The sequence below is a fragment of the Ovis canadensis genome, chromosome 6, assembly GCF_042477335.2.
Source record: "Ovis canadensis isolate MfBH-ARS-UI-01 breed Bighorn chromosome 6, ARS-UI_OviCan_v2, whole genome shotgun sequence".
NCBI lineage: Eukaryota > Metazoa > Chordata > Mammalia > Artiodactyla > Bovidae > Ovis > Ovis canadensis.
Window position 1 is genome coordinate 81,682,686 of NC_091250.1, and position 26,765 is coordinate 81,709,450.

The following is a 26,765-nucleotide window of genomic DNA, read 5'->3' on the forward strand; positions in this document are numbered from 1 at the left end:
CAAGGGAAGGAGCACACTTTATAGAGGGAAAGAGGAAGTTCAGAGAGCTCTAGTAAATAAAGAGTCTGTGGTTTCACTGGCTGAGTCCTTGCCAGGAAAGATGAGTCTTTCCTCTCCCTGTTGGGCTCTGCTTTCACAGCACATGAGAGCTCCCCCTTCTGCTTTTTTGACTCTGTTTAGTGAAGGTTTCTCATTATTATTATTTTCTTTTTATTTTCTTTTTTTCCTTCGTTTTATTTAACAGCAGACAGAAAATCAAGGATTTCTGGTTAAAGCTAACAGAATCAAAGAAAGAAAGTGAAGTTGTTCAGTCGTGTTCAACTTTTTGGGACCCCATGGACTGTAGCCTACCAGGCTCCTCCGTCCATGGGATTTTCCAGGCAAGAGTACTGAAGTGGGTTGCCATTTCTTTCTCCCTGAGATCTTCCCAACCCAGGGATCACACACACTGCTCTACTATTCATTTATCCCTAGAAATAAAGTACTGTCAAACTGGAAACTGTATACATATATATAAACTACTAAATTTTGAGTTGCCAAACTTTTCTAATTTGATAGGTAAAGAATGGAATTTCATGTTAATGTTCATTTTGGAGTAAGGTTAAACACTATACTATTTTTCTCCTGTAAAATATTTACTGGCTTACTTTTCCATGTTTGAAAAGAGTTGCTGGTATTCCTTCTTATGAAAACATTTCATGATTAAATAAACCTTGTCAATTATGTTGGAAACACTCCATTCTGCCTGTTACCAGAACTAATCACTAGTTTTTTCTTACATATTCTTTCAGAAATCTTTTATCCTTATAGAGCCAAATCTGTGTGCGCCAATTTCATATGAGATGTATACTCTTTAATATACAGAGGAGCTTACAATTCTTCAGTATTTGCTTATATCATCAAAAAAATTTTCATTTATAATATATTTCAGAATATTTTTCCTTGTCAAAACATATTGAAATCACTCTTTTTAAAAGCTGATAACATTGCCTTTGTATGCATGTAATATTTCACTTTAAAAGTTCCTTTATCCCTGATTATTTCTGGTCTTTTAATATTGTACATATCACACTGTACTTATATTTTTTTAATGTATACAAGACATCTGTAGGAAATTATTGGGTTGAAAGATATGTGCAGTTAGACTCTTGAGAGTTCTTATCAAGTGGTTAATCAAGAAAAAGTCCCAATTTACATTCCATTAACAGTAAGGGAGTACCTGTGTTAATCAAACATTTTCACTTTTGCCAACATAATAGACCAAAAATGGAACATCATTGTAATGTTAATTTACACATCTTTGATTATGACTGAAGTTGGGCATGTTTCAAATTTTTATAAGGCATTTGTGTTTCTTTTCTTATAGACTATCTGTACATAAACTTTGCTGGTTTTATGTATATTTGTGTATAGGTATGTCTATTTCTATAAAATATACATTATAGTTTTATTTACATGCTTCATATTTCAAAACTTTTGTTCACTTGATCTTTTGTGGTGTGATAAATGTAGATAGATCAAAGGAACAGAATGAAGAGCGCAGAAATAGAAGCAAATGCATATGGGGATTTAGCGAAAAGCTAAATGTGGCATTTCACTTCAATAGGAAAAAGATGGATTATTTTTCTTTCTTAAAGTGTTCAGAATGACTGTTAGTCACTAGGAACAAATAGAGCTATATTTCAACATTATCATTTTTAACAAAATATATTTTAGATATATCAAAGTAGAAAATATGACAATGTCATAGGAGATAGAAAAAGATGAGCATATTTATTCATTATATTAGAGTTGGTTATGACTTTCTTTGTGAGAAACACTAGAGAGGAAAGGACTACAAAGGAAAATATTGTTAAATATTTTAATAATATTTAACAATTTAGAGAAAGCTATAGAGGAAAATGGGTTCCCTGGTGGCTCAGATGATAAAGAATCTGCCTGCAATTCAGGAGACCTGGGTTTGATCCCTGAGGCAGAAAGGTCCCCTGGAGGAGGGAATGGCTACCCACTACAGTATTCTTGCTTGGAGAATTCCATGGACAGAAGAGCCTGGTGGGTTATAGTCCATGGGATCGCAAAGAGTCAAACACATCTGGGTGACTAACGCTTTTACAGAGGAAAACATTGTTAAAGTTGTATATAACTAAATTATTAAATATCAGTCCAGGAAAAATATTATGAAAAGATAAACATAGCAAGTGATAAACTAAAAATAGGGCTATGTTTCCTAAAGATATAAAACATTTCTACACATTAGAAGAAAAACAGATGTAAAGAACAGACTTTTGGACTCTGTGGGAGAGGGAGAGGGTGGGATGATTTGGGAGAATGGCATTGAAACATGTATACTATCTTGTAAGAAATGAATTGCTAGTCTAGGTTCGATACAGGATACAGGATGCTTGGGGCTGGTGCACTGGGATGACCCAGAGAGATGACATGGGGATGGAGGTGGGAGGGGGGTTCAGGGTTGGGAACTCATGTACACCTGTGGTGGATTCATGTCAATGTATGGCAAAACCAATACAGTATTGTAAAGTAAAAAAAATTAAAAAAAAAAACAACAAGAAAGAAAAACTCAATAACCCTACAAATACATGTATAGATTACATAAAGAAGAAATACCACCAATTTATAAACCTCTTTCATAATCAATAGGATGCTCTTTAAAACAAAAATTTGATGCCATCATTATCTCCCAAGATTATAAAAGTGAAAATATTTATGAACATTCATCTAAAAATTTCAAATCCTGGTGAAAATTGGCTACGTCTGTTTGCAGAACAATTTGGCAATCACAAAATTGTAAGGGCAGATATCTTCTGATTTAGAAATTTTACTTCTTGGAATTTATTCTTACGTATACATGTGTACACAAATGTATGCACTGACATTTATTAACAGTTGTTTTCTTTCAATACGTTGTTAGTGAGGAAATTAAAGCATTGATCTATAGGCAGGGAAGATTCTGTTTGTGTTGATATGTGGGACTCAGACCTAAATTGGAATGGAAAACTTCTTTCATTGCACATGTGTTCAAATGTTAACATTTGAATTTATTTAATTATCAATAATGCAGGTAATAACAGGACTTTTACTTTTTAATCCTGGTAATTCATATTATGATGGGGTTTCACCGGTATCAATTGGACTGATAATCCAGGAGTACTGAAATTTTAGCCTATACTATATCACCCTTCTCATGAGGCTATACACAATGAACAATGACAAATGGGAGAAAGAAGCGTTGGGCAAAAGCTATCTTTGTTCTAAACCTCAAAGCTTGTAATCATTCTATATTGAGACTTCTGAAGTTTAACCTGTCAACTTCTCTATTTCAAACTCTCCTCCCACACATACCTCCTCAACCTAAGGAAGATTTTCAGTATTATCACATTCTAATTTCATGGCAGGAAGATGTAGAAGATATTCAAAGAAAGTAAAGTAGCCTCCAGGGTTGTTGAAATGGCCAAGTTCCTGAACTCTGAGTCGAGGAGGCATGAGAGAGATTTCAAAGGGAGCTAGCCATTTAACCTGCAGATTAACTTCACTCATTGCTCGTTACGGCCTTTTCAGTTTCTGACATCTGATAAGCAGATTTCTCCTCTAGAAGAAAAAGAAGAGTGTGAGAGTAGAATCATGAAATCTTCCTTTTCCCCCAGAAACTACAAAGCTAACAGCTCTTAAGTCTATATTGCAGATTCATTCCCCTATTCAGAGGCCCAGACTACTTTTCTAACTCAGCTAAATTTCTTAGTTTGACTATCCCACCATCTCAAAATTAACTTGCCCCAAACTGAACCTATAATTTTCTCTTAAATCTGTTCCTCTTGCTATGATAATCCCTATCCTGGTTAAGAACCCGCCAGAAGCCTAGACACTTAAGGTAAAAATGTCATGGTGGTCCTCCAAGCATCACTGAACCAAGGCAAGAGAAACATCTATTCTGACCCATCCACTCCAGTATTCTTGCCTGGAAAATTCCATGGACAGCAGAGACTAGTGGGCAACAGTCCATAGGGTCGCAAAGAGTCAGACACAACCGAGTGACTGAGTACACACATCTTTAAAAAAATTCCGGGTTCTCCTTCTCATGCACAAATATTCTCTCTCTCTCTCTCAGGGAAGTCATGGGCATCTTTGTCTTCCTGGGTCTGGCACACATATTGGCACAAGGTGAATTGTTCCACTAATATCTTTTATCTTGGCTAGTACCCTTCAGTTTCCATGACAACGTTTCACAGATCTTTTGCCCTATATTCTTGAAATCAAAAGGAATTACTTCTGAATGATGGGAAGGTGTGAGAACTGTGTCACTACTAACTTCAGAAAGGGGCCTTGCCAATGAGAATGATGAGGATTCAAGCTGTGGACATGCTAAGGTGAATGAACAGACAAATTAATGAACTTGTCAAACTGTTCCTTCAGCAGGCATGGGTACAATGGATTCTTGCAATCACTTCTCAGGCTAAGCATCCATTTTCATGTTCTCTTCATGTTCCAATTTGTAGTTCCAGAGGTGCTCAAGCATTAGTATCATATTGCTAACTGTTCAGTGGAGACTGTGGAACATTTATCAATGTTAAGAATTTTTAATATTAAATTTGTATGAGTTAAGGTCTGGAGGAAAGAGGCATGAAGTATGATGTTGATTCTTCATATTGGCAACCAGGTAGACATTAAATGCTAGAATTGATCTTAAATAGAATATTCTTTATAATTTACATTTCACATCTTAATTTTAATTGATGATTGGGTTGCTTTAGGTGAAAAAAATCTTTCCCGAAAATATGAAAGTAATTTTTAAGTTCATAATTTTATCAAAAATATATTAAATTACATATACTATGAGCACAATTACATTTTAGCTTTTAATCCCATAAGCCATTATTTTCATGAAAAAATGCTGATAAAAACACTCAGATATGCACTATATAGTAATTAAATTAATTATAATTGATATTTTACCAACATTGTTATATAAAAATCATAGATTAACCCTATAGTTAATCTGTCATTACAGATTTATATTTTTCAAGATGAGAGGACAGGATGTGTTTTAATTACTGGGTTGTCAACTTAAATAAATTTTTAAAACTTGTGATTATGTTGACCTACATTGACTCATGAACTGGGACCTAAAGGTCAGAGGCCAGTCTGTTCTTTCTAGTCCCCTTCTATTCTCTCACTAACCCCTCATCAAGTCTTGCAGGTCCAACTCCTTATTGCTTCTTGAATCCTTCCCCTCTCTTTATCTACACACTCATGAATTTAACTTGGATGATAATAACAGTTCTCTAACTTATTTCATTTCTGCTACTCTCATCCTAATCAAATCTGTTTTCCCCAATACCAAGAGTGTCTTTCCATACACATGTCAAATAAGTGATGTCACTACTTTGCTTTAAATACTTAAACACCTTAAGACATTATGATAAGTGAGCTGTCAGGTGAAGAAAGACAAATGCTGTATGATATCACTTATCCATGGCACAGAAAACAGCTGAACTTATAAAAACAGGGTAGAACAGTGGTGACCAGGGGTTGGGGAGTGGGGGAACATACTTGCAACTTGTGAACAAATGGGTCCTAGAGGTCTAATGCACAGCATAGTGATTACAGATAACAATGTTGTTGTCGTTGTTGTTTAGTTGCTAAGAATGCTGGAGTGGGTTGCACTCTAGAGCCTGGGAGCCATCATTACCAAGCCCACCTGCCACAACTACTGAGGCCTGACTGCCCATGCACCTTGACTAGATAAAAGCCCACACAGCAACAAAGATCCAACACAGTGGAAAACAAATAAAATGCAAAAATAAATAAAGCTAAGTTAGTAAACCTTTTTAAAAGACATCATGATTACTAGGAATCAGGAGCAAATAGATGTAAGAAAAAAATATGACAAACCTGTGTGGTGTGGCATGGTGTGCTCAGTTGTGTCCATATCTGTGCAACCCCATGGACTATAGCCCGCCAGGCTTCTCTGTCCATGGAATTCCCCAGGCAAGCCTACTGGAGTGGGTTGCCATGTCCTGCTCCAGGGGATCTTCCTGATACAGGGACTGGGCCCTTGTCTCTTTCATCTCTTGCACTGGCAGATAGATTCTTTACCACTGTACCACATGGGAATCCCATGACAAACATAGACAGTGTATTAAAAAACAAAGACATCAGTTTGCCAAAGGTACACATAGTCATAGCTATGGTTTTTCCAATAGTCATGTATGGATGTGAGTGTTGAACCATAAAGAAAACTGAGCACCAAAGAACTGATGCTTTCTAATTGTGGTGGTGGAGAAGATTCTTGAGAGTCCCTTGGACTGCATGGAGATCAAACTAGTCAATCCTTAAGGAAAGCACCACTGAATATTCATTGGAAGGACTGATTCTGAAGCTGAAGATTGAGGGCAGGAGGAGAAGGGGGTGACAGAGGATGAGATGGTTGGATGGCATCATTGACTTAATGGACATGAGTTTAAGCAAACTCCAGGAGATAGCAAAGGACAGGAAGCCTGGCATGCTGCAAGCCATGGGTCATAAAGAGTCAGTTATGACTTCGCAACTGAACAAAAACAAACCTATTTCCACTGTAGCAGTTGTGGCTGTGGTCATAGTGGATGATGGAACTATCTTCTGTCATTTTTCTCATATTCATTATTCTTGATGATGCTAGATTCTGCCCCCAACCCCCAAAGTCTCTATTTTTTACAATAGTTTAGTTTCACAGCAAAGTTGAGCAGAAAGTACATTTCCTATATACTCCCTGACCACACACATGCATAGCCTCCCTAGTTATCAACAAACCTCACCAGAGTGGTACATTTGTTATAATCAGTGAATTTACATTGATATATTATTACCACCCAGAGTCCATAGTTTACATGAGAGCTCACTCTTGGTGTTGTACATTCTAGGGGGTTTACAAACATACAATGAGAAGTATCCAGCTTTCTAGTATCATACAGAGTAATTTCATTATCTAAAAATCCTCTGTGCTTTGTCTCCTCTACACTGTCTCTTCCCTAATCCCTGGCAATAACTGATCTTTTTACTCTCTGCATTGCTTTGCCGTTATAGAATGTCATACAGTTGAAATCATACAGTATGTAGCCTTTTCTGATTGGCTTCTTTCATTTAGTAATACGTATTTAAGGTTCCTACATGTCTTTTCATGGCTTGATTTCTTATTTCCTTTTTAGTCCTGAATAGTATTCCGTTTTGTAGATTTACCATAGTTTTTAATCTGCCTGCAATGCAGGAGACCTGGGTTCAATTCCTGGGTTGGGAGGATTCCCCTAGAGAAGGGAAAGGCTATCCACTCCAATATTCTATCCTGGAGAATCCCATGGACTGTGTAGTCCATGGGGTCACCAAGAGTTGGACACGGCTGAGTGACTTTCACTCACCATAGTTTATTTATCCATTCACTTACTGAAAGACATTTTGGCTACTCCCAGGTTGTGAATAATGCTGCTATAAACATTTGTGTGCAAGTTTGTGTAGGCATGCTGTCATCTCATGTGGGCAGTAACCAAGGGATTGTGACTTCTGAATCATATGGTCACAGTAAGTTTAGTGTAATGTTCCCCCTAAGTCTGGGTCTCCTTTCATTTCTAAATTTCAGGCTTGCTTCCACTGAAACTCTAGCATTTTGTCAATTACAGTTTAGATTTCTGCTCTAGTAAACTGATTTTCTGTGTCTTCTTGTCTATCCTAATTTTGGGGGCAACAATTTGCCCTATGACCTCAGTTCTCTGATGGATCTAAGAGTAGTGGATATTCAGTTTGTTCAGCTTTTTATTTGTTTTTAGAACAGAGTGACAACTTCCATGTTCCTCAGATGCCAGACCTAAGTATTGATTTTCTTGATGTGTCCTAGTATCTCTTACCTTTACGCATTTATCCAAGTTCCACTATACATCTGGGCTTCGGTGCACTCACTGCTACCATCTGTATTAATCTACACTGGGTGACAAGGGTTTCTTTTTGTTGTTGTTCATTTCACTTGAAGAAGGAATCTACATACTCAGAGTCTGCATAAGGCATCAGGACACATTCCTTAACAACAACAACAACAACAACAAAAAAAAAAACACAAACAGAAACTCAATCCCAATTAGCTTAAGCTAAAACAGAAACTTATTGACTTATTTAATAAGAAAATATACATTGTGTTCTTGCTTTGGACTTGGCTGGATCCAAAGGTTCAAACATTATCAAGAAGCTGCCGTCATTTCATTCTCAAATGGACTATTCATATCTTAACAAAGATGCATGGTCTGGTTTGCTGTCTCCTTATACCAAGCATTCCTGCCACAGAAATCGAATATTCCCTTCACTATTAACATCTATATTAATCCTTGAAAAGTTTTGGAGTAGTTAATGTTCCTAACAGTAAGGGCTATTCTTACAGGTCAACCTGGATTATTTTTTTCTTCTGTAGCCAGGAATCTCTTCATAGAGAAGAGGAACTCACCCAAAGGAAGGAATATAGGCAAGATATAAAGGTCACAGATAAAGTCCATGGTTTGTAACCAAGAGAGTCTCAAAAAATATTTATATAAAGACTTCTGGCAATAAAAATATATGACTGAAATGACCCCTAACTTAATTTTTTAATTTAGTTTTTGCACATAGAGTTCAAATTCACTTAAAATTTATTTTCTCATACCTAGTTTGAAGTGTCTACAACAGCTTCTAGCAAATACAAATTCCATTAACAGTTAGGAAAATGGAATGTAAATTAACAACAGGTGCACTTGAAGCAATTTTCCCTGAATTATCTTTAATATGATTCTGATATTGTTTTTACAATTAAAAAGTTTCAAAGGAAAAAATTCTTGCCAAAAGAGAATAACTTTAAAACATTTTGAAGGTCGTTTATTGCTATAGAAACAATCATAACACCTGCTATTTAAAGAAACACTAACTTTTGCAAGCCTATCTGTCTTGAATGTGAATTAATACTCTTTCCATTATGTATGATATCTTGATAAGAACTGCTTGTATTTGCCTAATTCTGTTTTAAAGCATTCAGACCACTTTTGAAAACATTATCAATAAATGCCTCACCTTGGAGTGTTGTGGATATGATTATTTTCACCAGTGTAGAAAAACTGGAACAACAGGAGAATTTCTTATCAGCCTTTATACTTATCAAACCATAGAAAAGACTGAAAGGAGGAAGAGATGCCATCACCAGATGTGTCTTCAGTCCTCTGCTTGGCCATACTTCCCTGACTCATTCATTCACCAAATGCGTATGTGGGGACAGCCTCTAAGCAGGCACTACAGTAGATACTACACTTCTCTGCATAATTTGCAATTGTCTTCCCTATTTCTCCTGAGCTAATAATGTAACTGGGCTTCTCTAATGGCTCAGGGATAAAGAATCTGCCTGCAGTGCAGGAGATGTGGGTTCAATCCTTGGGCCAGGAAGATCGCCTGGGGAAGGAAATGGCAACCCACAGTGGCACTCTTGCCTGGGAAATCCCATGGACTTGGCAGGAACCTGGCAGGCTACAGTCCTTGGTGTTGCAAAGAGTTGGGCATGACTTAGAGACTAAACAGCATTAATAATAAAAGTATTATTATCCTTGCCACAATTTTCTTTCCTTTATGCTTCTATTGTGTTTATGATTTTGGTTTAAAATTTGGCAACATGCAAAACCATAAGTAGATAATTACAGTATTCACAGAAAGCTAAAAGTTGACTAGTCATTCTAGGCATGGTCTACACTACAAAATTTCTAAAACAAAACTAGTGGTATGTAGAAGTAGCTTTTATATGGAACACATCTTGATTTATTACAAAATTCTAAAATTCAACCGTTACATATCATGATTTCAAAAATCAGCAAAGGATCTAAGCAGATAACTTATGAAAAAAGAAACAAAAATAGACAAATAAAATTTTAAAAATTCAACCTTGTTAATGATGAAAGGAAAGCCAAGTAAAATAAGATGCAGCTTGTATGTATGAAATTGGCATTTACAAAAAGTTAATGTCATGTTATGTGGAGACAATGGTGTGACGAGTCTCTTATATACTGCTGATGAATACATTTTTCGGTAAAACAATTTGGTACATGAATCGTGAAATTTAGTATTTTTATAGGCTTTGATTCAGAATTTTTACTATGAAGATGAAACCCCAAGGAAACAATGAGGAATGGGGGCAAAGATTATGTAAAGAATTCTCGCTGTAGCATTATTACAGCAGTGATTAAGGTGAAGGCATTTTACACTGTAACCATGAGGGAATAGTAAATTATATTATGATATATTCATGTACACAATGGAGAATTTTTTCCCTCAAAATCTGTTTATGAGTAATTATTATGTACATGAAAAATTCTTACCATATAATATTGTGATCAAATTCGACCAAGGCTACAGTACAGCTATAGATACAGAAGTAAAAATATAGATTTGCAAAAAAAAGTAGCAAAATGTCATTATAATTAATAATGAGATGATTCTTTATGGTTATTTCCTTCTTTATATGTTCCTGAGTATTACGAGTTTTCTTCAATGATTGCTGTTGTTCAATCGCTAAGTCATGTCCAACTCTTTGTGACACCATGGACTACAGCACACCAGGCTTCCCTGTCCTTCACTATCTTCCAGAGTTGCTCAAACTCATGTACTCTGTGTAAATGATGCCATCCAACCATCTCATCTTCTGTTGCCCTCACTCTTTCCCAGCATAAGGGTCTTTTCGAAAGGGTCGACTCTTTGCTTTAGGTGGCCAAAGTATTAGACCTTCAGCTTCAGCATCAGCCCTTCCAATGAATATTCAGGGTTGATTTCCCGTAAGATTAACTGGTTTGGTCTCCTTGTAGTCCAAGAGATTTTCAAGAGTCTTCTCCAGCACCACAATTTGAAAGCATCAAATCTTCAGCTTTCAGCCTTCTTTATGGTCCACCTCTCATACCCATACATGACTGGAAAACCCATAGCTTTGACTATATGGACCTTTGTTGGCAAATGTTGTGCATGTGTTAATTGCTCAATTACATCCGACTCTTTGCAACCCCATGGACTGTAGTTACATTATGTTCCTCTGTCCTTGGAATTCTACAGGCAAGAATATTGGAGTGGGTGGCTATTCCCTTCTGCAGGGGATCATCCCAACTCTGGTATCAAACCAGGGTCTCCTGGACTACAGGCTGAGCCACAGTGCTTCCAAAGTGTGTTGGCAAAGTGATGTCTCTGCTTTTCAATATACTGTCTAGGTTTGTCATGGTGTTTCTTCCAAGTAACAAGTGCCTTTCAATATCATGGCTGTAGTCATCATCTGCAGTGATTTTAGAGCCCAGGGAAATATAATCTTCCACTGTTTCCATTTCCATTGTTTCTCCATCTATTTGCCAAGAAGTGGTGGGATTGAAAGCCATAATCTTAGTTTTTTGAATGGTGAGTTTTAAGCCAGCTTTTTCTTCTACGATTACTTATTTGTTTTTAAAATAAAATGCAATAAAATTTGTTTTAAAGGTAACAAGATTTCTGGTTCAGGACAGCTGATAAAATGCAAACACTTTTCTTCTCTTACCTTAAGATCTTCAACAAAGGTCAATAAAGAATAAAAATATATAGATGACTATAATAAAATGAGATAAGAGCTTCAGCAGACAGATTTACCAAATGTGGACAAACAGAAGAGGACCCACCCAACCTAGAATTAAGGAAGAACCCAGAAAAGCAGGGAGCTGACCTTCTAAATACAACACCTCAGTGTTAATTTTTAGAAAAGTCAGAATAGTCCCTGTTTATCCTGACTTCTAAATAAAGCAAAATCACCCAAACTGTTGGGGTTAGGAAGAAGAGGACTTCATTCTAATGAAACTGAAGTGTCTGTGGGCAAACTGAGATAAGTGGGTATTTGCCTCAAAAGCAAAATTATTCAAATTTTACTATTCAGAAAAATTCCAGTTCTCTGCTCAATTATTCAAAACAAAGTCTGCCAGTTCACAGGCCCCAATCACACACCTTACATTGACAATCATTCTCACTATGAAAGAAATATGCTAGAAACTGAAGAAAAATATGTAGCAAGGGAAAGATCAAGCTAAACAAATTTGAAAAAGTTACCAAAGGAAAAAGATCAATTATCAGGGAATTGAAGTGAGCTTTTTAAAAAACAAAGAATTTTAACACTAGTACACAGATGTGAAAAGATTTTCTAATCCCCAAAATGAGAACAGAAAATATTGCTAGATACTCATTTATCATTCCCAGGTGACTTAGGGGTGAGGAATCCACCTGCCAATGCAGGAGACGCAGGAGATGTGGGTTTGATCCCTGGGTCGGGAAGATCCCCTGGAGGAGGAAGTGACAACCCACTCCAGGATTCTTGTCTGGAAAATCCCATGGGCAGAGGAGCCTGGTGGGCTACAGTCCATGGGGTCACAAAGAATTTGGGAAGACGGCGCATGCACAGCATCCATCATACAAAGATATGCAGAGACAAAGGCTGAGATAAATTAATCAAGAAATATCAATGCAAGTTTATGATGCAGAGCTACAAGAAAAATTAGCAAACATAAAAGCAATAGAAAATAGTAAAAAGAAAGTTATGACCAACCTAGATAGCATATTGCAAAGCAGAGACATTACTTTGCCAACAAAGGTCCGTCTAGTCAAGGCTATGGTTTTTCCAGTAGTCATGTATAGATGTGAGAGTTGGACTGTGAAGAAAGCTGAGCGCTAAAGAATTGATGCTTTTGAACTGTAGTGTTGGAGAAGACTCTTGAGAGTCCCTTGGACTGCAAGAAGATCCAACCAGTCCATTCTAAAGGAGATCAGTCCAGGGTGTTCTTCGGAAGGAATGATGCTAAAGCTGAAACTCCAATACTTTGGCCACCTCATGCAAAGAGGTGACTCATTGGAAAAGACTCTGATGGTGGGAGGGATTGGGGGCAGGAGGAGAAGGGGACAACAGAGGATGAGATGGCTGGATGGCATCACTGACTCGATGGACATGAGTTTGAGTGAACTCTGGGAGTTGGTGATGGACAGGGAGGCCTGGCGTGCTGCAATTCATGGGGTCGCAAAGAGTCAGACACGACTGAGCAACTGAACTGAACTGAAATGAAAACAGTTCTAATGAAAGAGAAACTGAATATGGAAGGAAATTGTGTGGGAGACTACTTTTTTTTTTTTTTTTTTTTTTTGCTAAGCCCTCTCCAGTACTCTTGCCTCGAAAATCCCATGGGTGGAGGAGCCTGGTAGGCTGCAGTCCATGGGGTCGCGAAGAGTTGGACACGACTGAGCAACTTCACTTTCACTTTTCACTTTCATTCATTGGAGAAGGCAATGGCAACCCACTCCAGTGTTCTTGCCTGGAGAATCCCAGGGATGGGGGAGCCTGGTGGGCTGCCATCTATGGGGTCACACAGAGTCGGACATGATTGAAGCGACTTAGCAGCAGCAGCAGCAGCTACATGGCTAGAGTTTAAGAAACCATGTACTTGTACTACTTTGTTACAAATAAAAAATAATGTTAAAAACAGGGAGAAATCTGTTTCAAAATGTTCCTTCTCAAAATAACAAGATTTCCAAACAAAAGTCAGGTTTCTAAATTCACACTTGTTTTAACTCTCATTCTGAGTAGTGAAAACTACTCAGAAATGAAGAATCATCTCTGAAGTGTTAATGGAAATGATTAATTTTGTTGTTGTCACTGAAATTCTTTAGTCAAATATGTACTTGATGTGAGTTAAATATTGGGATTTAACTTTGGAATTTCAGTGCTTTAGATAAAGCTATGTCTTTGAATGAAAATCTCGAAGCATCTTGCTAAATATCTCCTCTGCCATCGTTAAAGACATGGTATGTGGTGAGGTCTGGTTGCTCGCTGCTCAAAATGCCAATAAACAGGCCAAGCTGGTTGAAATGAAAGTTTGCTTTATTTCAAGTGCTGGCAACTCAGTGGGGAGGGGGAGGGCGAACATCTACCTAAAGGTGGGCGGCGCGGCGGGTACTGCATGCAGAAACAGCACAGTCATCTGTAATAGTCATCTTCCAATTGGTCATCAGCTGTCTGACCAGTGTCATCTTCGTTTTAGGTACAGTCAATCTTCATTTCCAGGGTCTATTTGTTCCCATTTCTTGTGGCCAGTTCTCAGAATTGTGGCAGCTCATGTCCTGGGTATAGTCTAGTCAACATGTAGTTAACTTCTCCATTTGGTGTTTTAGTGTCTACAGGATAGCTCACAGGATATGGTTCAGAATATTATCTAAAGGTCTTTGACTATGCTTAATGACTACATTATTATTACTTAGTCTCCTTTGACTGTTTTCCTTTGTTTCCTCATTTCTCACTTCTCTGATTAACCTTTTTCTTTAACTAGTTTACCACAGACAAAAGGAAGACAGCAGACATGGGGCAGGTTAGAGGGTCAAGGACCATAGGATCCTGCTTCATTTCAGCAATGCCAACAAAAATTAAAACTTGCTTTGAAAATGTTGATTTTTTTCCATTATTTCTCCTCTGGCTTTTCTACAAAGAACCTATTTGCATCCAAACCAAGTGTTCACACTGAAAGGCATTGGTGATTCTCTCCTCTCAAGCTGCCTTCCTAGCCTTTAGACTAATAATGCTCCTTGGCTCAACGCCAGGAACTTCCTGCTGAGATCAGGTACTTTGACAGCCAGGATTCTTCAACCATTCAGACTACAAAACAGCCTTAGAACAAGTTGGTCCAGCTCTGCACTGCCTAGAGAGCAGGTGTTACAACAACATTTTCCCAGCCTAAACTGGAAAAGAGCTTGGTAGGGTCAAGGTTCTGAAAGGAAGTCAGTTGACTAGAGCATTTGGGGCAAAGAGAATAGTGGCTCAAAACCTAACCAATTAGTGCATAAGCGTGTGAATGTGTCTCTGATGTGATCCCCAAAGACTGTCCAGGTGAAAAAGCTCATTGGAAAAGGTAAAAGGAAATGATTGATTAAATGATTACATCAAAATTGAAAAAAATCACCTGTCAGAAATATCGTGAACAAATACAAAGAGCAAACGCTAAAGTAAGAAAATAGTTGAAGGACATAGGACTGAAAATAACTGGTATTTTAAGATTATCAGAAGTCTTAGATTTTAAAAAGATAAGAATGTCAGTCAAACTAACAGAGGCTTCCCTGGGAGCTGGGTAGTAAAGCATCTTTCTGTCCATGCAGGAGACAGGGGTTCCATCCCTCATCTGGGAAGATCCCTCATGCTGAGGAGCAATTAATTGCATATGCCACAACTACTGAGCCTGTGCGCTAGAGCCCAAGAGCCACGTCTACTGAACCCACAGGCAGCAAATACTGAAGCCAGCGCTCCCTACAGCCTGTGACCCACAACAAGAGAAGCCACCATAACAAGAACCCCACACACCACAAGTAGAGAGTAGCCCCTGCTCGTTACAACTAGAGAGAAGCCCTGCAGCAACTAAGACTCAGCATGACCAAAAATAAAAATATCTTTATATTTTAAAAAACGGATGAAGGAAACTAACGGACAATACATATATACACATAGTCATAAAATACAAAATTATCTTACTTTAAAATGTCTTATACTATTAACAATCAAAGAAATGAAAACTAACATACAAATGGCATGAAACCTCTCAGGTTTCAACTGTGCTTTTTATTTTTTTTTTTTTATTTTTTTTTTAAATCTTTAATTCTTACATGCATTCCCAAACATGAACCCCCCGCCCACCTCCCTCCCCATAACATCTTTCTGGGTCATCCCCATGCACCAGCCCCAAGCATGCTGCATCCTGTGTCAGACATAGACTGGCGATTCAATTCACATGATAGTATACATGTTAGAATACCATTCTCCCAAATCATCCCACCCTCTCCCTCTCCCTCTGAGTCCAAAAGTCCGTTATAAACATCTGTGTCTCTTTCCCTGTCTTGCATACAGGGTCGTCATTGCCATCTTCCTAAATTCCATATATATGTGTTAGTATACTGTATTGGTGTTTTTCTTTCTGGCTTACTTCACTCTGTATAATCGGCTCCAGTTTCATCCATCTCATCAGAACTGATTCAAATGAATTCTTTTTAACAGCTGAGTAATACTCCATTGTGTATATGTACCACAGCTTTCTTATCCATTCATCTGCTGATGGACATCTAGGTTGTTTCCATGTCCTGGCTATTATAAACAGTGCTGCGATGAACATTGGGGTACATGTGTCTCTTTCAATTCTGGTTTCCTCGGTGTGTATGCCCAGCAGTGGGATTGCTGGTTCATAAGGGAGTTCTATTTGCAATTTTTTAAGGAATCTCCACACTGTTCTCCATAGTGGCTGTACTAGTTTGCATTCCCACCAACAGTGTAGGAGGGTTCCCTTTTCTCCACACCCTCTCCAGCATTTATTGCTTGTAGATTTTTGAATTGCAGCCATTCTGACTGGTGTGAAGTGGTACCTCATTGTGGTTTTGATTTGCATTTCTCTAATAATGAGTGATGTTGAGCATCTTTTCATGTGTTTGTTAGCCATCCGTATGTCTTCTTTGGAGAAATGTCTATTTAGTTCTTTGGCCCATTTTTTGATTGGGTCGTTTATTTTTCTGGAGTTGAGCTGCATAAGTTGGTTGTATATTTTTGAGATTAGTTGTTTGTCAGTTGCTTCATTTGCTATTATTTCCTCCCATTCAGAAGGCTGTCTTTTCACCTTGCTTATATTTTCCTTTGTTGTGCAGAAGCTTTTAATTTTAATTAGATCCCATTTGTTTATTTTTGCTTTTATTTCCAGAATTCTGGGAGGTGGATCATAGAGGATCCTGCTGTGATTTATGTCTGAGAGTGTTTTGCCTATGTTCTCCTCTAGGAGTTTTATAGTTTCTGATCTTACATTTAGATCTTTAATCCATTTTGAGTTTATTTTTGTGTGCGGTGTTAGAAAGTGATCTAGTTTCATTCTTTTACAAGTGGTTGACCAGTTTTCCCAGAACCACTTGTTAAAGAGATTGTCTTTACTCCATTGTATATTCTTGCCTCCTTTGTCAAAGATAAGGTGTCCATATGTGTGTGGATTTATCTCTGGGCTTTCTATTTTGTTCCATTGATCTATATGTCTGTCTTTGTGCCAGTACCATACTGTCTTGATGACTGTGGCTTTGTAGTAGAGCCTGAAGTCAGGCAAGTTGATTCCTCCAGTTAACACTGATGAAAGAAATCAAAGAGGACACTAATAGATGGAGAAATATACCATGTTCATGGATTGGAAGAATCAATATAGTGAAAATGAGTATACTACCCAAAGCAATTTACAAATTCAATGCAATCCCTATCAAGCTACCAGCCACATTTTTCACAGAACTAGAACAAATAATTTCAAGATTTGTATGGAAATACAAAAAACCTCGAATAGCCAAAGCAATCTTGAGAAAGAAGAATGGAACTGGAGGAATCAACTGTGCTTTTTAAAAAATGAGATTACTAAGTGGAACTCAAGTGTACTGAACTCCACATAATACTGGAACTGTTATGTAAAACTGGTGGAAGCTGACAAAGTTTTTCTGAAAAAGGATTATTAATCAATATACATATCAACATATAACTAAAGTTCCAAATTTTTATACCTAGTAAATTTTTTCTTTTAAGATTCTTCTTAAAAATATCAAAAGTGAAGCTTCAAGATTTGTGTATAAGATTTCCTCATACAGTATTATTTCTAATAGGAACAAATGAGGAATGTATAGGTCTAACAGAAGATAAATGTTTAAATTGATTCTGCATAGGAGATCCTGAAATCACACAAGCTTTCCAAGCATGAGAAAATGCATTTAGCTAATAAAAGTTTTACTTCTTAGAATAATCAAAGGTGTCAAATAAATACTCAAAGTCCTTAGAACAGTGCCTGGTACATAATGATAATGAACAACCATTATTATTTAATAATTATGGCAACCCACTCCAGTGTTCTTGCCTGGAGAATCCCAGGGATGGGGAGCCTGGTGGGCTGCCGTCTATGGGGTCACACAGAGCTGGACACGACTAAAGTGACTTAGCAGTAGCAGTAGCAGTAAATATTAGTATTAAAAGAACTTATTCACTGACAAACTTGAAACAGGAATTTTCACCACCTTTTACCACTAATTAGATAGAATGGCAGAGAAGCAAATAGTTGTGAGGATAAAGGCTTTGAAATCAGGCAAAATGGAAATACTTATACAGAGATCACATATTTACTGGGGAAATTTAAAGAAATAAAGCATTTAAAGTACATTTAAGCATCACAGTTCTCGAATGAAATGTTCATTGTCATTATTATTAATCACTATGATTACCAGCAAAAGATACTATAAATAAACACACTAAATGTATTTAGTTTTAATTTTGAAAAATGTAGAAAATAATATATAAATATACAAATAGAATAAGAAAATGAACTCCTATGCACACAATTTTAAGTTTTAATAGTTTCAACAAGTGGCCATTTTCATTTCATTTATGCCTCCCTGCTCCCAATATGCACACTGGATTATTTTGAAGCAAGTTCTAAGTAGCAGTTTACTTAGAAGTGTCTCAGTATATTTCTAAAGTACGAGCATTTTCTTACTTGCAACACAACCAAAATATCACTGTTATATCTAAAACAAAATTCCTTAAAATCATCACATGTTCAGGCCAGTCAGTGTTCAAATTCCCAATTGTCTCGTATATATATTTTGTGAATCAAAATCCAAGGAAGGTCCATACATTGCAATTTGCAATTATTTTGTCTGAAGTTTCACTTTATATGTTTCCACCCACTCTTTTTTCTCCATCTCTTTTTTTTTTTGTTTTTCCTTGTCAATTATTTGCAGAGGAAACTGGATATTTGTCCAAGAGTTTCCCAGTCTTGATTTTGCTTAGCGCATATCCATGGTGTTGTCCAAAACGTTTCTCTCATTATTTCTTGTAAATCGGTAGTTAGAACAACATTCAACTCTGGGAATTTTTTTGGCAAGAGTGGTCCAGAGATAGTCTCTGTACTCTCACCAGTAGGTATATATTGTCTGATTTCCTCTTTTTTTGTGTGATATAGTAGTCACTAATTACTCTGCTCAGATCCATTCTTCACTGGTTATATTCTAACTCATTTTTTTCTTTACTCATTAGCTAGGATAATATGAAAAGAGACTTCTTGCCATTTGTTTATCCATTAGTTGAGTTCATAGAGAAGAGCAAGATGAATACTAAAATTTTTTAGTCCAGTCTTTGGAAAAAATGAGATGGTTTCCTAAATTCTCCAAAGGGAGCCTTTAATTCCATTTTAGAGGTTTCTAATTTCTAATTCTCATAGAGGGATGTTTATTATCCTATCACAGGTACCGAGCAGCACATACCTGCTGGTCTCCCCTCATTGGAGGTCTGGATGCCAGCTCCACAGGACTCCAAGATCAAAGATGCCAGTGCCATCCAAGCAGTGCCCTTTCTTTAGAGGTCTAAGTATCAGTTCTCCTTCCTCCCTTTTCATGCTTTCAAGTTCTCATAACTGCAGATAATTCACCCCTTTGTATCCTTAGTCATAGGTGTTGTTTTTCGCTGTAGTTACTACCTGTGTGACACATAAGTGTTGCCATTTTCATCTAGTTATACAATTTCATTCTTAAAATATTTAAATCTCAGAACAATCTGGAATCAAACCTGTGGAGACGGTCATAAATAAAAACAGTTTTATCTATTATTACTGTGGTTAACCAGCTAGTCCAACATAATTTATTAAAAAGTCCAAGTTCTCCTGGATATTATTTGTTCTTCCAAATGAACTGTATTACCAACAAGTTAAGCTTCAGACAAAGCATTTACTGTGTGATAAAGTGAAGTGAAAGTGAAGTCGCTCAGTCATGTCTGACTCTTTGCGGCCTCTGTAGCCTACCAGGCTCCTCTGTCCACGGGATTCTCCAGGCAAGAGTACTGGAGTGGGTTGCCATTTCCTTCTCCAGAGGATCTTCCCAACCCAGGGATCAAACCTGGGTCTCCCGCATTACAGGCAGATGCTTTACCACCTGAGCCACCAGGGAGGTCAGTGGGGAACAAGTTGTTGTTGGAGTGAAGAAATGTTGCGGTTGTGACACTCAAAGAAACTGGAGGCAAAGCATCTTGTAGATGTTTTGGAAAGTTAGCATTCTTCATTTCCTTTTCTGAGTTTCTGTTTGTTATAGTGTCCCCTGCCGGCAGAGACTCACAGAAGCCATGGAGCAAACAGAACTGTAGTCAACAGAGGCCCAGACTGCAAATCCGGTCAGTTATACAAGTGTGGATTTTGAAGCTGAAAATAAATAAATTAGAGTTCAATAACAGGCTATTTTTTTTTTCTCTTTCAAAACTGTTGCCATGAATAGCATTCTGTTTATACTTTTTCATGTATTTGTCAGTGCATTTTGAGATCGATTTCTAGAAATGAGATCTCCGGATCAAAAGATAAATGGAAAATATAGCTAAATTCTCCTTCAGGGAATGTTGCCATTTTCCATTCCCAATAGCAGTCTATGAAAGTGCTTGTTTTCCCTCAACCTCATCAACATTTAGTCTACTTTGGGATTTTTGTCAATCTGATTGATGAGAAACAGTATCTCAGCTTAGCTGTAATTAGTGCATTCTCTTATGGAAAGTTATGAATAATTTCATATATAAGAGCTATTTGCATTTCTTCTTCTGTGAACTATCTGTTCATATCTCTTGTAAATTGCCCTTTTATCTCTCTACTTTCAGAAGACTTTTATTTTTTAACTTTTTATGTTGAAATATAGTTGATTAACAATGTTGTGTTAGTTTCAAGTGTACAGCAAAGTGATTCAGTTGTATGTACACATATATCTATTCTTTTTCAAATTATTTTCCCACTCTGCTCAATATTATGTAACAACCTAAGTGAGCAGAAGGATTTTTTAGGGATAATAACTCTTTAAAATGACATAATTTTCAAATACTTTTCTCCTATTTGTCATTGTAATTTTTACTTTATTGGATTGTTTTGCAATGTAAAAGTTATTTCTTTATATCATTAAATTTATCAGCATTTTTTCTCATTGTATATTGATTTTGACTTATGAAACTTTTGTCACTCAAAAAAATTTTCTCCATGTTTTCTTGATTTATATTTTCTTCTCTTTTTTTCTTCTTCTTGTACTTAGAGATCCAAACCAGTTGGAATTTATTCTGTATTAACTGTCAGAAGCAGACACAATTTTATCTATTTTCCTTGTGAGTGACTAGTTATCTCAACACTATTCATTAAAAACGCATCTTCTCCCCACTGTTTAAATGCTACCTTTGTCATATATTAAATTTCCACATAAAAAGACTATTTATGGATTTCCTATTCCATTATATTGGTCTGGCTTCTATTTATACATGATGGCACAGTGCTTTACAAATAAAGATTATGAAAAATGTTTCAATAACTAAGAGAGACAGCCACTATCTTCTAGGATATTCATGTGTCCTGATTATTATTTGCTCTGCTAAATGAATTTTATAATTAACTTGCCAAGTCCTAAAGAAATACAGTTTACTAATATTTCCTGGAAAAGCTTTAATGCTAAAATTATCTCAGGGAAGATTAAACTCGATGACATTGAGGTGCTCTGTCCTAGACCATGGCATGTGTTTTCATTCGTTCATACAGACACACATATATATGCTGTACATTTTTCAACATATAGCTGTTCTATGAGCTCATTATTTTTCCTTGATAAGTGGAATTGTCTCAACCACATTATCTTTTCAAATGTTGACTCTATGATTTTATAATCTGATCTCACCTGGAATCCTTTTATTGTTTGTAGTTACTCCATCAGTTTTTTTCCCCATTTTCCACATACACAATTCTGTCATCTGCAAATAGGAGTTAACTCTTTCCAACTCTTATGCTTCTAATTGCATTTTTATTGACTAATTGTATATGCTACTTCCTGTAAATTAAAATTTTAAATAATAATAGAAGCTGAGAACATACGTGCTTTTTGCTTTATTTTAATCAGAATGTCCCCAGTGTTTTTCAGTTATGTAAGATGCTGACTTTGGGATCCAGGGTTGTAGGAGTGTGTGTGTCTGTGTATGTGTGTTCACACACATGAATATTTGTATTATTTTTAAAATGAAAAAAATTATACATTGTTAAATATCATTATACATCTTTGAACCTGAGGATATCCTTTACCTCCCTAGTTCCACTGATATAACGGGTTATGTAAATGTAAATATTTAACTCTCATTGCACATTGCATTCCTGGATAAATCCACATGATCACTGTGTATTACTCCCATATTTATACTGAGATTGAATTTTAGGTACATTCTTTTTAATTTGAGGGTCTATAACTCATTTATTTCCTAAAATGAATTTGGAATTTTCATTTTTTCCTGTTTAAATTGTTTAAATAGATTGAGGATTTTCTTATTTTCAAAGTTTGGCCAAATTCTCAACTGGGCCTATTCAGGGTTTTCTTTCCTTTTTTTTTTATTGGAGTCATCTCTTTATTCTGAGGTAATTGGTATGTTTATATATCCTTTAGAATAAATGAACTTTGATAAATTATATTTTGCTAGAAAATTATTCATTTCATCTAGACTTTTAAAAATATTGAATAAAAATGTATATAAATGTAAATAATATATATAAACAGAATCTGTTATATTTTTAATTTGAATAAAATATTGCCATTTCTAAATTTCAGTATTTGTGTCCTCTTCCACACATTTAAAAATTAATATGATTATTTATTGGTTAGTGATCTCTTATTGTGTTGATCATTTCAAATGAGTGGGTTCACTTTTGGATTATTAGTTCTTAATGATATTTCATTATGTTTCAGTTTTAGAGTTGATTTAAATCTTCTGATTTGAGTTTTATATAATTCTTTCTAAAGTTTCTTGTTTACTGAGCTGCAAGGTGTTTAATTCACTTTTCACTTTTATTTTTATAAATATTTAATCTAAAAATTGTCATCTAATACCTAATTTAGCTGTATCTCATCAATTCTGATACATTGTGTTCTCTTGAATTTTGAGGAAGGTCTGAAATTTTGGATTCTACTTCCTCTTGAAACTGAGCTGGACCCTATGATCCTTGACCCCCATCCCCGTCCCTACCCCCATGAACTCTGCTTGCCTTTGCCTGTGGAAACCTTTAGTCAAAGAACACGTTTAATCAGAGAAGTGAGAAATACTGAAACAAAGGAAACCAGTCAAAAGGGATTAAATAACAAACATAATCTAAACATAGTCACTAAACATAGTCAGGGACCTTTAGTTCTTTCTCAAGGGTTGTAGATAATATTCTGAGCCATATCCTGTGAGCTGTCTTATAGATACCAAAACACCAGGTGGAGAAGTTAACTATGAGGACCAGACTGTACCCAGGACATGAGCTGCCACAATTCAGAGATTTGACCGCAAAGAAATGGGAACAAATGGACTCTAGAACCGAAGATTGTTTAACTGTACCTAAAACAGTCAAGATGATGCAGGTCAGACCACCGATGACCAATTTGAAGATGATGTTAGAGATGACAGTGCTGTTTCTGCATGTACTCCCCCTCCACTCTGTCTATAAAAGCTGACACCCCCTGCTTATCATGGGTGAGTCTGCCTTTGGACAGATGTTTGCCACTCTCCCCGACCCCCACCCCAGTTGCCAGCATCTGAAATAAAGCAAATGTTCCTTTCCACCAACCTGACATGTTCATTGGCTTTTAAGCAGTGAGTAGCCAGACCCCAAAAAACATACTCTTTCAGTAACACTCTTTGACCCATGAGCTATGTGATAGTTAATTTCATGTGCCCAGATATTTGGTCAGGTCAATGGCACCCCACTCCAGTATTCTTGCCTGGAAAATCCCATGGACGGAGGAGCCTGGTAGGCTGCAGTTCATGGGGTCGTGAAGAGTCAGACACAACTGAGCGACTTCATTTTCACTTTTCACGCTCATGCATTGGAAAAGGAAATGGCAACCCACTCAGTGTTCTTGCCTGGAGAATCCCAGGGATGGAGGAGCCTGGTGGGCTGCCATCTTTGGGGTCGCACAGAGTTGGACATGACTGAAGCAACTTAGCAGCAGCAGCAGCAGCAGCAGCATGGTAGGTCTGAGAGGGTGTTTTACAGTGAGATTAACATTTGAAATTCGAAATTCGTAGATTGAATAAAACTGACTGCCTTCCCTAATGTGTGTGCCCTCATCAAATCAGTTGAAAGTGTGAAAAGAATAAAAAGCTGACCTTCCTGCAAATAAAAACTCATTTTGTTGTTTGAGCTGGGACACTGGCCCCTGGAATCAGAGTGAAATATCTGCTTGCCTTGGGTCTAGAGCCTGCTTGACTTTCAGACTGCAAATTACATCATTAGCTCTGCTTGTTCTCAGGCTGTTGGAATTTGACAGGGATTACACTTTTGCTTTCCTGGGTCTCCAGCTTGCCCAACTCACCCTTCAGATCTTGGAACTTAGCCTTCATCATTGCATGAGCCAAACTATTCAGTTCAGTTCAGTTCAGCCGCTCATTCATGTCCGACTCTTTGTGACCCCATATACTGCAGCAAGCCAGGTTTGGCTGTCTATCACCAACTCCTGAAGCCTACTCAAACTCATGTCCATTGAGCTTGTGATGCCATCCAACCATCTCATCCTCTGTCATCCCCTTCTCCTCCTGCCTTCAATCTTTCCTGGCATCAGGATCTTTTCCAATAAGTCAGTTCTTCGCATCAAGTGGCCAAAATTTGGAGTTTCAGCTTCAGCATCAGTCCTTCCAATGAATATTTAGGAATGCTTTCTTTTAGGATGGACTGGTTGGATCTCCTTTTTATACCAAGGAACCAATATATACCTGATAATAAAACTCATACACACACACACACAAACACACACACACACACACACACACACACACACACACACACACACACCCCAGGTGGGCAGGGCTTTCTGTTTAAAATTTGAGGAGTTTTTGTTTGTTTTGCTTTTAATTGCAATATGGTCATAGAATTTATATTACTACAATCATGCACACATACACACACACAATCTTCCTGTTTCTATAACCATACTATTTTGGGAGAAAACAGGGAACTTGAACTGCTTTGGTGTAAGAGGTATGTTAATCTCCTTCTTCCTGTGAATGCTTCCCATTTGTCTTTGAATTTCCAATGGCTTCTGGTGTTGCTATGGTGTTGCTTACTGCCCTAAACTGTTTGCCTGCACAGAACTGCTAAATCAGAGAGAAATAAATTTCAATTTTCTTTAAACTTAGCCTTATTTTATCTAACTACAGGCAAATTCACCAAGTTTATAAAGTTTATCTCTGAAGAGAGATTGGCTTAGTGACTGGTAACTTTACAAAACGGTCAGTTCCAACTAATACAAATAAAGTGTGGCATGCGTTTTGGACTAACTCATCAAAGAAGATACTTCTTTTTGTTACTTTGCCACTCTCTTTCCCACAATCATTTCAAATGCTAATAATTCTGTGCTACAGCCTATGTAATTATATTGCATTCTGAAGAGATTTATAGTACAATCCAATAAATTAATAATTTCAAATGAGTAAAATATACAAAACATTTGTCTTGGTATATTCAGGCTACTATAACAAAATCCCAGAGACTGAGTGGCTTATAAACAGCAGCAATGCATCTCTCACGGTTCTGGAGGCTGAGATGTCCGAGACCAAGCTGCTGTTAAATTCAGCATCTGATGAAATCCTGCTTTCAGATTTAAATATAGGTTCTTCTGATTAAGTTCTCACATGTCAGAAAGGCAAGTAAACTCTTTGGGATCTCTTTTCTAAGGGCACTAACCCCATTCACGAGAGTTTCATCATCATAATCTAATCATTTCCCCAAGATCCCACTGCCAAATACCATTACGTTAGGAATTAAGTTTCAAAATGAATTTTGGAAAAATACAAACATTCACTATGATAGCAGTCTATTAATTAAAGAACTATCACAGTCTTGTTGTGGCAAAGAAGATTGTGTAATGCAGTGAAGCTATGAGCCATGCTGTGCAGGGCCACCCAAGACAAACTAGTCATAGGGGAGTTTTGACAAGATGTGGTACACTGGAAGAGAAAGCAGCAAACGACTCCAGTATTCTTGCCAAGAGAATCCCATGAACAGTATGAACACAGAAAAAGATGTGACACCAAAAGTAGAGCTCCCCAGGTTGGAAGATGTCCAATATGCTGCTGGGGAAGAGTGAGAGAAAATAACCAATAGCTCCAGAAAGAATGAAGCAGTTGAGCCAAATGGAAATGACACTCGGCTATAGATGTATCTGGTGGTAAAAGTAAACTCTAATGCTGCAAAGAATAATACTGTATAGGAACCTGGAATGTTAGGACTATGAATCAAGGTAACTTGAATGTGGTCAAGCAGGAGATGGCAAGAGTGAACATCAAAATAAGTGAGTTAAAATGGACAGGAGAGGGCAAATTTAATTCAGATGATCACTATATATACTACTGAGGAGAAGAATCCTGAAGAAGAAATAGAGTAGCCTTCATAGCCAATAAAAGAATGTGAAATACAGTACTTGGGTGCAATCTCAAAAATGACAATGATCTTGGTTCACTTTCAAAGAAAACCATTCAACATCACAGTAGTCTAGGTCTCCAGGCAGGAATACTGAAGTGGCTTGCCATGCCCTTCTCCAGGGGATCTTCCAGATTCAGGGATGGGACTCATATCTCTTGCATCTCTTGTCTTACAGGCAGATTCTTTACCTATTGAGCATCAGGGAAGCCCATAAGACCATTTAGAACTAACACACACAAAGATATA

The 26,765-nt window shown here is 37.0% G+C and overlaps 1 non-coding gene and 1 pseudogene across 1 annotated transcript; one reads left to right on the forward strand and one right to left on the reverse strand.

Annotated features, from left to right (window-relative positions):
* LOC138442972 (small ribosomal subunit protein eS6-like) overlaps nucleotides 1-19,427 on the forward strand; it is a 99,611-nt pseudogene extending 80,184 nt beyond the window's left edge.
* Nucleotides 19,428-19,938: 511 nt separating this feature from the next.
* On the reverse strand, nucleotides 19,939-20,010 carry TRNAY-GUA (transfer RNA tyrosine (anticodon GUA)). The gene has a single exon. It is a non-coding gene; the product is annotated as a tRNA-Tyr (tRNA).
* Nucleotides 20,011-26,765: the final 6,755 nt, after the last annotated feature.